An 11,981-nucleotide genomic window follows, 5' to 3' on the forward strand; every position below is an offset into this window, starting at 1 on the left:
AGCGCCAATCTGATCTTTTTTCTGAAGATCTTCAAAATGTGTCAACTACCGTAACTTAAATTTTAAATGACATATTGATCAAGTGGCTGATAATGTTAGATTAGTCTTAGGGCAATTTTGTAACATTTGAATTAAGTATATGAAATAACTATGTCTCTATTTTATATTAGAAAGTACATACAAATTTCAAAACATTTACTGTGAAAATAGTAAAATGCCTACAATATATCATAATTTTATAACTGCAAAAACAATTACTGAACATTCATCTATGTACCTACAAGTAAACATCGACTGCATTCTGCACAAGGTCTCCATTCTGTGCTTTGTCAAGATGATTTTCTTAGCAAAATGTTTAGAAATAAAACCACCAAAAGTTTATAACTTAAAAGAAAAGACAATTGAGTATTTTTTCTAAAACTTTATGTTGTTTTCAGTTTATAGCATCTTTAGCTCTAAAATTGCTGTGTAACGAAGGAATAAAATCTCCACCTTAATTGCTCTTTAACATTAATTGATTTCATACCATATTTTAAAAAATGCACAAATCAGTTAACATAGGAAACCACATGAGCATTTTTCAAATTAGCAAATCATTAACTTGCTAGTACTGTTTCTACAGACAAATAAATACTGATTAAAGGGTCTAGAAATCTGAGATTAACAGTTAAATTTACAAATCTGTCACATGCTTTCATGAATATTGCAGTGAAGGAAATATCAAGTGCAAAGAAAAATAATTAAGTTAATTCCAATTTAAACAGTAGTTTTTATGTAGCAGCCCATGTTTCACATAGGATTTAACAGCTAATGCTAAATTTCTCACAATTAATGAGGGGGCTCAGATTTAGTATCCTACAGTGAAAAAAATTAATATAAGATCAGCTAATCTAATTATGCACAGCTCTAAATAAAAGTATTACAGGCTTTTGAAGTGCTTTGAAACATATTAAAATGCTGATACCTACTTATAATAATCATTCCACAAATAATAAAATTTCATCTATTAGACTTGATACTAGAAAATAAAATGGGGGAAAGGAAGTGCAGAAGAATGTCTGTATTTTCTTTGAGAAGAAAGAAATGAAATGTCCTAAATAGTACTATATCAAAGAATCAGATAAGTATATTCTTGACTAATTTCTATCAAAACTAGCATGTGGAAAAATGCATATACACGTATGGAAAATGATACCAAAGGATGTTTCTCATTGTACAGGGATCACTACAAATACTACAGTAAAGCCAGGCAAATTATAACTGGTCTGCAAGTTTATCCAGAGTTTACCATAAACAACAAGAGTGTTTCCATAGTTCAGATAATGACAGTACCAATAATGTAATCATTCACATTGAAAACAAAAGAATGAATTTACTGCTGCCTTTTAAAACAGTTAAATACAATTGAAAGTCATAAGCCAAAACTCAGAGTGACTTTAGCTCCCCAACAAACATCCTCTTATTATAAAGTGATTTGGCTCCTTCCAATAGCAATATCTGTGATTGTTGCTTTAGTATAAATTAATCATGACACAAAACCCAAAATGAAAAGTCTCTTAAGAATAATTTCAAGTATAAACTGCACCAATGAACAATAGTGCACAATCCTAATTAAACACAACCGTGCAGCTGTAAAAATAGACTAAATCTGTCCAAAGCTGAGTTGAGTTTAAAGGCTGGTTTGTTAGAGTGTTTTCTTAAGGAAGGCTGGGCCCTCAGTCTTAATCAGCCAATAAATTATTTCCTGCAATTACATTAAATAGAAAATTATCTTCAAATGGGGAGTGTTAATTGAAAATCAAAATTCAGAGGGAAGTTTAGAAATTACACGCTGAATACAATTAGTGAGTAAAGGCTTCACCTCTACTTCATCAACAGTCTTCTGGTGATTCCTCCAGTGACCATTCAGGAAAGCTACCTATTCACAACATCACACAATTTGTCTTTTATTTTGCACCTACAAATACAAATGTCTATCAAGGTTGCAAGTAAAAGATAGGCTGCCAAAAAAAAAAAAAAAGCAATATTAAATTTGACTGTTCATCCTCAGTTCCGACCATCGTTCAGGGACAGGGAGAAGGGCAATGTTAGCGCAATACCGGTTAAACAACCAAGGAAGGCAAACTCGACTTGAAAATCCTTCCCGTTACCTAAGGAACTAACATTTTTGTTCCAAGAAGCATACTTTACCGTATCATGTTTTATTTAATATCTTGAGTTTACTCTACTACAGTTCTCAACACGTTGCTAGCAGAGAAAAAGGTGATTTTGCAGTATTGTTCTACTGCAGGGATTTCCTCTCTATAAAATTGTTGGGCTTCTTTCAGATTGGTTTTTAATTGTTGGTTTTGTTGTAGTTTGGTAGTTTTGTTGTACTTTTAAAAGGAAAATGTGTACAAATTCTTTTTAAAGCAAAGTTTATTAAGTAAGTCTTAAATTTCCCGATTATTAGATTCAATTTACTGATTATTTTTTACACAATTACTTTATTAAAGAATCCTTCAACTTACTGATGACATCCTCATTCATTTCTTTACTTTAGCTTTCCTTTTTTAAAACATTTTACTAGACCAACTAAACTATTCTGGAAGCTGCAAAGATGCTTGACTTTTGGGAATGCCTTTACTATAACCACTGCACCACGGCTATTCTTCAGAAACTCATAAATCAAATATACAGTTGGTGTTAATGTTTTAAAATGTCACCTGGGGTGCTCACTTTTATTTTTAATGCTCATTTAGTAATTTTTCATTACAAAAATTTTCAGCCCCCGCGTATTAGAACCGTATCTTACTTTAGCTGCTGTCATATAAAACTAGTAAGCAAAAGAATCAAAATCCTTGTGAAAATGGTCAATTGCTATGTGACTTTACTTTGTTTTATTTTTGCACTATTATAACTTAAAAATCATTCAAATGAATTGTTTTTTTAATTTGTATTAAAAAAAAAATCTCCCTAGTTATACCCCCTGAAAACAGGGGTTTATAATGGAAGTGCTGACACAACCCTAACTAAAGCAGCGCAAATGTTGCCGCTATAATACACAAAATCAAGTTCTATTATTCTAAACTATCCTCGCTCATGGGATTTTTCTTTACTGTGCTCCCAGCCAAACTGCTGAAGCATGAAAAATTTAAATGCAATCAAATGCGCCCAATTCTACTTTACTAGAACAAGTGTCTACAGTGGTACAATCTTAAAAGGAGATGCAACAGATTTGTTTGGTGTTTTTTTTAACTGTTTATTTATAATACAGTGCATTGGAGATAAAATAAAAGAGGAAATTACACTCACATGGTACTAGTGTATTGACTACACAGAGTACATTATAATCAGAGAGAAAAACTACATTGTCAACTTATCACATTGGTTAAACAAGATGGTTTTCTGGGGCATAGCTATTATCAAGTAAAACCTCCAAAGAGAATTACATATCTTTGGGACACATGAAACTAAATTCCCATCATGTGTTCCCCGAGTTTGAAATGTCTCTGCCCAGAAGATCAAGTGAATTCCCAGGATGCCAGGCCATTGGGAAGAACTTCAGGGCTTAGGACTTTTGGGAATGAGATTGTTGGAAATGAAGTCTCCACTAATGGATAATGTTTTCTAGGAAGTCAGTAGGAGTATCTCTAGAAAGATGATAATTATTTCACTTCAAATCCAAAACCCCAGTGCAAAATGTGAATGTTTAGGCCATCACAAACTTATTCAAATAGTAAATTTACTTTATGTTCTTTGACAAGAAATTAAGATTAGCTGGTCCAAGACTTTATAAAATGGTAAGGATATGGATATCTGTACAATAAGCCCTCTGAGAAAATCAAATTTTCTAGAATTTTAAACCAGCCCAACCTGCTGTTATTTTTAAGAAACAGCTATTTGTATATGTTTAAAGGTTAGGATTATTTTAAAACAACTTTTTCCTAAGGTATCACCACTTGAAATTATTATTATTATTATTATTATTATTATTATTATTATTATCATTATCATTATTTTAACTATTGCCTGGGAAGAATCCATTTCAAAACTATCCTTTGTGATTTACATAGGTATCAAAAAGAGCCACTGAATTTATTGGAACAATATTTTTAACCTGATTTTTTTAATGTTTTCCTTACTTCTAAGGTAATTATCAAATGGCATTCACTTGTTAGGTGTATTACATTTATTCAAAAGAAGCTCAGTTTTTAACATAAAGCAACATTTTAATAGTTGGTTTACTTAACGAAAAATTAAACACTCAGGCCAATATTCACATTTGCTTTTGCAACTCAGCCCCAGGCTACCAAGGTAGATTTATTTCTCTCAGATAATTCACTGTTAATTTAATGCTGCAATTGATCTGATACTAAGAAATAAACAACTAATTTTCCAAAAATATAACACAGTGCCTCTCATTTTAAGGAGCATGAGTAACACATATGTTCAGCTGCCAAAATGCACAATACTTAGGAACCCCTACAAAGGATGCCAGTCCACTCAGCCTAGGGCAAAGAATGATTTTTCCTGCACCTCTAATTCCCATGTTTAAGGATTGAGCGATGGGGAAGGATCCCAATTCCAGACATTAAAATAAAGACATCCCCCTCAAAACTTTTCCTGCTTCATTAGGGTAAAGCCTGAGGGTGGCTGTTGATTCTTTGTATTGTTTTATCCAGCACTACCTCCTCTCCCCAACTCCACCCCCAAACTTCCCTCAGCTTCTGCCAGGTTTTTCCTCACTCTTTCATCTGTTTAATAAGTAACTGAGAAAATTAAGTGAAAAAGAAGGTAACTGCTTTCAGAGCTACCTTGGAGAGTTATAAACCTATCTTTTAAAGTTTGTAGTGGCTCTTTCAGAACATACAGGTAACATTTATAGACAATATCTGTTAGAAGAAAATTCACTGATTTATCTGTTAGATCAAGAGAGATGAGGCAAATGAAATACACTTGAGGCCCTTGAAGTATGTCTAAGAAGGGGCTTAAATTAATGGATTCTGACTTATCTAAGGCTTCTAATTTTTCACACCAAAGCACCAAAATTGTCTCCAAAGGCCTTCTGAGGTTCTTACAAAACAGAGACTACCTGGAACAGATTCTTCTCAAGTCATCAAAGTTTGTGTTTCTAGAGTTTATATTTAGCTGACAATATTGCTGTCACTTTACATAGCTTAAGACTGTTCTTTGGACTAGAGCTCATATGTCTTGGAATGCTTTGACTCATGAATTGTTTCTCCTGATAATGTTACATCACGTAACCACCTCTGTCTAATTGGTTAGTATCTGCTGGAAGAGGCAGGCAACCAGCCTAAAGACTAGCCTGCCTGCCTGCCTATGGAAAACCTGTAATTGTTACATGTGTCTCTGAGTATCCAGTTTCTTCTGGAGATCAAAACAACTTGACTTCATGTAACCTCTATCTATACTTCTGTTTATAGTAATACCGAATTTTTCTCAGTTTTTCTACCGGTAACTTGCTGGGATCTTTACTTTGGAAAGCCAGGCCCAGAATTTATAAATAAAATCAGTCATTTAACGATAAGAGCAAAACCAAACAATGGCTACTATAAATACACATTAACTTAGAGGATTTTAATCAAGCACAATGACTTTATAGCTCAAACGAAAGACCTCTATGTGGCTTGAATGAAAACTGTCTACAATAGTAGCAGAATGAGTTTATTTATAAATGCTTACTTTGAACCTCCTCTTCACATGAAATGAGAACCATAATTTTTAAAGTGAAAACCAAACATGTGTTTGTCAGCTTGAAACCTACCCACTAGTCTACAAGCCCAATTACAAGATACCTTATCCACTTATTAATAAAAATCATAAACCAGAATAATAACTTCTCAGAGAGAAAGGGCAGGAAGCTGTCACTGTATACTTTTCCATTCTTACCTCTATTTTCTCTTTTTATTATTGCCAGAAAAAAAGAGAAATATGAAAATTGATGTTGGATAGATCATTTCAAAAAATGAAGGCTCACGTGTGACGACCATGAACAAAACTACATAACGAAGTTTAATCTCTGAGGTTTTCCTTCAGCTAAATAAAGCAATCCAGCAATTCCTCTCTTCCATGTAAATGAAATAAGGTATAAACTTCAGGTTCCTATCAAATAAGAGGAGGAGAAATGGGGAAGGGAGATGGAGGGGGAAGGGTGAGGCAAGGGAAGGGGAGGAGGTTGAGGAGGGGTAAAGGGGAAAGGGGAGGAGAGAAACAACTGTGGCTTTGCAGTTCATTTTCAGTTTGTCTACTTAATGAAAACCTCATTGTACAACCCTGAAAACCATTTCCAGCAGGCGAAGTATTTCTGATTCAGCGGAGGTTACACAAGCATCAAAGCAGTTAAATATAGGTGCCAAGCTGCATTGCCAGGAGCTCTTAGTACTGTGAGTTAGTGTTACCTGACAGCTTAGTGAATATAAAATTACTTGTTTCTTCAATTGAAGACAATCAAATTGTCACCTTCCATTGTAATAATGCACAACTAGTGATCAGCAAAGTGCAAACATAATTACCATGAAGAAAACAAAAAATCAAATCTAAATCTCTCTACAGAGTAAACACATCTATCTGGCTTCCCCCAAAAACGAGTGCATTTTAATACTAAAGGCTACGACGCAATCTTTGTTATTTAACAATAAGACTTATTAGTCTTACATTAAATTAAAATGAAAAACAACACGAAAGACCAATTCATAAAAAGTGAATACAAATACCAGTAAGAGCACTACAACTTCCGGACAGAGTACAAGGCCTACAAATTATATTGCTGCCATTTGGGCTGATAATGTTAAGTGTACGTCAGCAGCACATCCCTTATAAAAACCACACTTTAAGAGATTTCTTTCTAGCCTAGAAATAGTGCTGAAGGTTAAAAAAAGAAAGAAAGAAAAAAACAGGTAGGATCCAACCTCAAAAGCTTTTGTCTTAATTTTTCCTTTAAAAAAAAAAAAGTTATGTTCCATTTTTGTCTTCTAAAGGGGCCTGAGTTTTCGAGGTTGAAAATTCACCTGACGAAATTGATATACTATCTCTATCCAAGTTTAGAAAAATAACCAAGCATAGGGTACATGTCTAGAACTATTATTGAGACACTCAGCATCTTGAATTCTTGTCCAAATTTGGTGGCCAGATTGGCCCACTATGAAAGTGATTTCAGTAACTCAAAACTGGGTTAGTATTAAAGCACTGAAAATTTGACATGGCTCTCCCATACCCTGAAGATTCCAAAGATATAAATATAGATGTTGCTCCAAACAAACTGCTTTTTTAAAAGCTCTTTTCTTAAAGTGATTTTATATCTAACTCAAGATTTAACACATTCAGATTTACATCATTCCTTCCAATATAGAAAAAACTGTCTTTCCCATTCCGAAAACACTCCACACATAGGGGTTTTCTTCTTTCATCAATAATGTCCTCCTTTTAACAGAGATACATAACCACTTACAGCTATTGCCTGATATTCCATTTTTACCCAATACTTCCGTTCTAAATAATATCATTTTTAATCCTCCAACACACACACACACACACACACAAAAGGGTCAGTTGAGGGAGAGGAAGAAGCACTGCACCAGAGTGCAAGTGGAATGAATCAGGGACCATCAACAACATAAGATTCCCTGAGCTTGAATTTTACCATATAAATTTAGACATTCCATCCTTTATAAATCTGAAATGGCCAATCAATCTTATTCTTCACTCGTACTCCACCATTGCCCTATTTTATAAGGGAAGAGTGGGGGAAAAAAGGGTGAGATGAAGACACTGGATTGACTCTATGGCTAAATCAGAAGCAGAATGAGGATGGGAGGAAAACAAAAATCCAATCTCTAGTTGCAAGTGTTATTGAGATTTGAGATAAATTTTACATCATTAAAAGAAGTGTAGATTTGAGAAATAAGACTGTTTTAGGAAAATATCTTTTTCCTTGACCTTGCCCACTTTCAAAATATAGAATAAATCTTCCTCCTCACCACCCTGGCCCAAGAAACCCTACTTATAAGCTTAACAAAATAAAAACTGCATAGCACAGGGGATGCGATCAGTGTTTTTTGAACTTCAGCGATGAGTAACTTAACACATTCCTAAATTATGCTCCTGCAGAATATCCCATACAATATAGTAATAATAAAAAAGGATCAACAAGAGGAAGGGAAAAAAAAGCCTGTTGTCACAGAATGTCTTCTAGTCCTAGGGAGATAAATGCTTGCAAAGATATTATCATAAGCTTACATTCAGCAGAAGAAAAATAGAAAATATTAAAAGATTTTGTTTTATTTTTTTCTTAAAAGGGAAGCTTATTCTGTATATTCTATGAGATTAGCGGTCATGTCTGTCTTGTTCTTTACTGGATCATCGATGCCCCGCACAGTGCACACACACTGTAGACAATATTGCCTACATATTGTCTAATATTGGAAAGAAAGAGAAAAGGGAAAATAAGAGAGGGAGAGATGAACAAACAGCTTATTTTTCAAACTTAAGGTAAATACATAGCCACAGAAAATACCACTCACATGTTAATGCTGCCAACCTAAACATTACTCTTCCTCTATGCTCTTTTTGTCAAACATCTCATTCCTTAATATTTAAATCATATAATTTTTATATTTATATACCCAACACTGAGCACTCTCTCATCTTCCTGAAATACAACAGTCCTCAAATGACTGCTAGACATTTATACCAAGATGTACTCTGCTATGTCATATTCAACAAACTTAAAATTAGTTTCATCATTATTTTCTTCAACACCCTCCCTCATTCATTCACACCCAGAAAAGCATCATTCTCGGAATCATCCAAATTCAAAACATGACACTGCATCGGTCTCCTCTTTTATTCTTGTTCCTCACTGCCAGCCTATCATTAAGCTCCATCAATTCTTCCTTAATAAAATTTCTTCTGCTCACACCTTCTTACCACGCTAATAATCACCTGTGTAGGGCTTTATTACATTTCATACCTATACTCTCACGGCAGACTCTAAACTGGTTTCCCTAATTTCATTTTCTCCCCCTCCAAATCAATCTTACTGCCACTCCCTTCATCAAACCACTCTTTTGGTCAAGAAACATCGGTGGCTTTCCCTTGATGACAGAAAAAAAGTCCAAACTCTTGACCCTGGCATTCGAGGCCCTCCACTCAGATCCAACCAATCTTTCTAAATTCATCTTCTAGTATTCTACACTTTAACCTTCTATTCTAACTAGACTGATAGACTCAGGCTTCACTTATTGCTTACTCCCCAACCCCGCCTTTGCTCTGCCTGCCTCCCCCTACTTCTCCCCCTACTTCCCTCACCCTCCTTTCTTATCACTAGGAAACCAACTGAGACTATTCCAAGTAAATATGATCCACCCCTCTTCTAATCACTCCTAATAAGTGCTCTGAAAATTTGCTTTTATGTCGCTCACTCCACACTTAAATGCATACTAACTTACTTAATCTTTTTAAAAAGTGTAATATCATTATTTCTTTAAAATAATCCCAACCAGATTACAAACGTTTCATGGGCAAGAACAAAATCCTGGCTTTTCTGTATTCCCACAAGTACCTAGTACAATATTTTGCATAAAGAAAACACTCAATAAATATTGTTTGCCCAATTACTTAAATATTATTAAATGAGTAGGCAGAAATAAATTTAGAGTATTATATTTAACCAGCGGATTTAAAGTAAACCCCTTAGATTTCTGTACCTAACTTGGTTTTCCAGGGCTATCTCTTCTTCCCCCACCCCCGGCCAGTAAAATCCATCTCATACCTTAAAAGTTCTACATATTCGATAGCAAGAAAGCCCCCCCCCCCGCCCACGCACACAAAATCATCGATCTATGTTGTTAAAAAACACTGGAAAGTTGGATAGATGAATGGATGGATGGATGGATGGATGGATGGATGGATGTTGGAGAGATGGCTGAAAAGATACATGAATAGCATTTACAAGATGCTTAGAAAGTACTAGTCACTGCACTGAGCACTGCTACATGTATTAACCTCATTTAGTTCTCAGAACAGTTCTAGGATTTAGATAATGTCATTGACCTTGTTTAATGATAAGGAAATCAAGGCGCAAAAATGTTTATTTTTTTTTAAATTAAAATTTGCCTAAAGTCACACCTTGTAAAAACAAAAAGCAGAATTTGAACTCAAGTGGTCTAATTCCAAGGCAGATACTATTAGAATTAAAGGTCTCTAACAGTAATTCTAAATTGAATAAATTATTAACTATTTTCAATTATCATCTGAATTTTTCTTTACTATGTATATACTTCCTATAGAATTTTATTTTTAATATTCCAGTTAGATATTCTGGATACTCATTTAATTCAAGCTTAGTCAAAGGATTTGCTATTTTTTTCCTTCCCTTCTAGGGTTGGAGGTGTTTAATAATTGGTTAACAACTATTAAAAAAAAAAAAAAGGGAAAGAGAGAAAAAAGGAGATCTGCCAATCCTCTAACCAATCCATTTGACTCTCATTCTAAACAGCTTGACAACAAAATTAGTTATGGAAATAGTTAAAGGTATTGGCACACAACGCTGAGAGGTTTACTGTAGTTTTTATATGGTAAATTTTCTAACAAATATTTGTTTGTTGTTAACTATCCATGCTTTCCCTAGCATGCTTTTACTGGTTAGTCTAGATAGTCAACATTTAACTATATTCTTATACAGACAATTGTGGGATAAAATAAGGATGTCACTGCCCATTCATTTCAAGGTCTAGAGAAATGTGAGATCCAATTTCTACCTTCCACCTCTTACCAGAAAGGCCACACCAAAAGCATCAGATACAACTGCAGCTGTCTCATTACAAAGGTGTTGAGGACAGCCTTGAGAAAAAATGAGATGAGGTACTTGAGCAGTATATATTTAACACATGACCCATCTAGAGTTAATTTCAGGGAATACCAAGTAATTTAGATATCTTTTTAAAAACTGACTGCCACATAACATTATATGTACCCTAATGAAATAGAAAAAAAAAAACAAACCCTCATACACAAGGACTTGCATTTTTGTAAATTATAATTGAATGTGAAAGCTGAGGAAAGGTTTTCACCACTTACCCAAATGTCCACAATTTTATATACAGCAAATAGTCTAGTTTCACAAATAACAAAATTGCAGCTATCGTGTATTTCTCCCTCCCACCCTTCATCATCCCTTCCCTCCTTATAGCTATTTGCTAAGTTTCTCACTTGCATTTGCTGGTAACATGTTATCACAAACAGCTCCAGGAGAACATAAGAATTCAATTGTTCCCATGAATCATTACACAAAATTGTTTGAGGTTATCATTATAAACGACAAGTATGATGACCCACTGTCTTGCATATTAAGGGATTCTTGACCAAATACCTAATGCACACCTATCAAGCCACAGAACTTCTAGGTTTTTCCAAGCTTTGTTATGGGAAAAAATCTTGCATTGCTATCCAGTTCTAATTTTTCTTCTCATTATAAGCACCACCTCACAGTTTTCCAAAATTGAAAAACTTTTACAATTATCATGCCTAATCTATTAAATGTTTTTATTTCTTCAAAAGTAAATCTTTGATGTGCATCCATGGTCCCTAGAAACTGGAAAACTGCTACCAGTCTTAACAGAATTTACTGCCATAAGAAAAGAGTGTGATGTAGTGAAAGGTTTAGAGTAGAGATTTAAATCTCAGACTTCTTATTTACTACATCTGTGAACTTGAGAAGTTACTTAACTCTCTGAGTTTCCATGTCTCCATCTGTCAAATTAGAGATAACTCATCTTCCTTGGAGAGTTGTAAAGATTAAATTAATAATATGTGCAATTACTTAGTATTTGGTAGGTACTGAATGAATGTAAATCCCTTTCAATAAAACTTCACAGAAAAATAGTTTGACTCAAAAAAAAAAAAAATTCTTAAAGAGATTCTGAATTTTTCCAAATAAAGACAAATAAAAGTTCCATGGAATAGTCTCCCAGTGGCAGTAT

General features: G+C 34.1%; 1 protein-coding gene across 10 annotated transcripts in view; it reads right to left on the minus strand.

The window, feature by feature from the left end:
- Window positions 1-11,981, minus strand: part of SOX6 (SRY-box transcription factor 6) — a 578,685-nt gene that overhangs the window by 349,326 nt on the left and 217,378 nt on the right. The window lies entirely within an intron of this gene.

The sequence above is a fragment of the Ursus maritimus genome, unplaced genomic scaffold, assembly GCF_017311325.1.
Source record: "Ursus maritimus isolate PB19 unplaced genomic scaffold, ASM1731132v1 scaffold_23, whole genome shotgun sequence".
In the NCBI taxonomy this organism is placed as follows: Eukaryota; Metazoa; Chordata; class Mammalia; order Carnivora; family Ursidae; genus Ursus; species Ursus maritimus.